This window comes from Papaver somniferum, unplaced genomic scaffold (genome assembly GCF_003573695.1).
Source record: "Papaver somniferum cultivar HN1 unplaced genomic scaffold, ASM357369v1 unplaced-scaffold_38, whole genome shotgun sequence".
Lineage (NCBI taxonomy): Eukaryota > Viridiplantae > Streptophyta > Magnoliopsida > Ranunculales > Papaveraceae > Papaver > Papaver somniferum.
In genome coordinates this window covers 156,944-159,409 of record NW_020646304.1, presented here as the reverse complement: position 1 = coordinate 159,409, position 2,466 = coordinate 156,944, and the positions used below count along the sequence as shown (strand labels likewise).

At 35.9% G+C, this 2,466-nt stretch overlaps 1 long non-coding RNA gene across 1 annotated transcript; it reads right to left on the bottom strand.

The window, feature by feature from the left end:
• Positions 1-435: 435 nt before the first annotated feature.
• Positions 436-1,400, bottom strand: LOC113342368. Its single transcript, XR_003356623.1, has 2 exons — positions 1,127-1,400; positions 436-702 (listed from the first exon to the last, which is right to left on the bottom strand). It is a non-coding gene; the product is annotated as an uncharacterized LOC113342368 (long non-coding RNA).
• Positions 1,401-2,466: the final 1,066 nt, after the last annotated feature.

Below are 2,466 nucleotides of genomic sequence, written 5' to 3'. Positions count from 1 at the left end.
TTATTTAGAACCAGATAGTGACTTAATGGTATGATACAACATTTTACCTCGATGTTGTCTAAATATATGCCGCCCCATGAGAATCAATACAAAGGTGCATGCAATACAAAAGAAAACTGAAAGACTATTGTGAAAAGTCAAATTTCCATGCATGAGAGGTCCAACCAAGCTCTTTTGCAACATGTTTTTCCTTAAGAGGGTTTAGCCCCTTGAACAATTCCTCTATTTGGTCCAGATTAAAGGACAGCAGGTAGTGATAGATATAGCGCAAGCTCAAATCGAAGTAAGGGACAAGAACCGGAATTAAGAAGTAGTAATTAAACTTAGACGTTGTTTACTAGCTATTATTTGATGAGCAATAACATGCATATTCTTCATATCATACCAAAAGAGCTAAATTAGTTGTGAAAAGTGGGTAGCAAATAGACCAGGATATTCATGCAAATAAACATACCCTTCTAAATACGAACATAAGTACCAACATATAACCAGTGTCACATTAAGAACTCATAGGAACATCCCATTATCTTACATGCAAAAAGACAAACATTAGTTAAAGATCGTAAACACACATGCTATGATGAAATTCTGCTTCATGTTAGTCCTCTTTAATCATATTATTACCACAGATAATGACCTGGTTTGCCCAATGCATCAGTTACTTCACCGCCTGTCCTGCCGAATGAGAAGAAATCGTACCCACTACAATTAAGAAGAAAAAAAATGTTTTGCTTTTTAATTATCATTATAAATTAAGAGAAAAGATCGTTAACATGTTTACTATCTCCCAATTTCAGCACCCATATCAGACAACAACAAGTTTATAGCAATTATACTCTTCTACATTTCTACAAAAAACGAGCACTATCCAAGACGTATAGCACCAACATTTACCACTTTAAAAATCAACTTTCAAAGTTTAACAGGTGAAATTAAAATTGGTGGATTGTGAGGTTTGGTATCTTAGAATGCACTATTTTAGATGAGAATGAAAAACATTACAAGAGGAATATACTAACAAAATATTAACCAACAATTCATTAGAAAATTGTGTCAATGGATTCTCCCTCATGTTATACTCATAATAAATAATGATACAATAGCCAAGCAGTGAGTAAAACAATACCTCATCCCATACGGATTAGGAGGATAGTCCCAGACACGCTCCTTTTCCATAAACCTTGAAGAAAATAATTTATTCTCAGTTATAACAATACTAATAGTACTAGCAACTAGTCGACTAAACGCCCTAGAATCACCAGTAACAACTAAAAGAGGAGAAAAGACATCATAAGAAGAAACAAAATCATGGAAGGCGTGCCTGAAGACACCATAACAATAGTAATAAGTAGAACTACATATGAAACTTTACGTGGTGGCTAGGCAAACATAAAGACACCATAACAATAAACAGTTAGCAAGGAATCACATATTGTTTTGTGTATTTTGTGTTTATTATTTATGCATATTCGTCAGGGTTGTATCATGCGCACTGGAGGGGTCGCGGGGTGCGAATCATACGAAAATTGAGCCGGTCGGTTGCAGAAACAATCCACTTATTATGTAAGATGACGTTATTAAGTGGCCCACCATTTCTACAAGCAGAACACTCGAGGGTCGAGACTTTACTCGATTTTTTTTGAAGCATGAACTTTCCTCAATATTCAATTTGGATAAAGATGATCCTCAAAGGATAAGCATGTAATTTCCCACCCTTAATCACGTGTATTATGAAGTGGCATCACCAAAACTAAGTCGTGTAAACACAAAATAGTCTGTAACTTGGTATCGGTACCGACAAAAAATGAAACTAAGCGATAATAAAATGAAACTCTTATAAAGTGATATTACTAACCAAACTCACTATTATATATTAACTCACGATACTGATATAGTAAGGCTACGGTACGAATGGTGTATACACTACTAATTAATTAACACAAGCTACTGAACTAACTACTAATTTTGAAAGTGAAGGTTGAAAGCAAAGGAAACATTTCATTTCTGAAGTTTTGTTTCTTCCTACATCCAAAAAGTACAAGTTGCTCGGCTATTTATAGCAAATATGAAGGGCTAATACATGGACACGTGCTAGCAGTACTTAGAGCTCAGGCTATTGATACTTATCACAAGTTTAGGCGGTTTTATCTTAGCCGCAAAGTAATCCAGTAAAAACTGGAATGTTCACGATAGTCAAAAGGGGTGAGGAGGTGAGAATTCTCTCGAATGCACTGGAGTAATTTTGGGTGGAGATAAAACGGTGGGCCATCCTTTATCTCATGCTTACATAACACTCCCCCTTGGACCACCATTTATAAGATGTTGCCTCATTAAAACCTTGCCGGTAAAACCCAGTAGGAAAAAACTCGGACGAAGGAAAAATAGTACAACAAAAGTCTTAGAACGGTGTTGGACACGCGTATGCTGCCTCGTTAAAACCTTGACAAGGAAAACCCAGTGGGACAA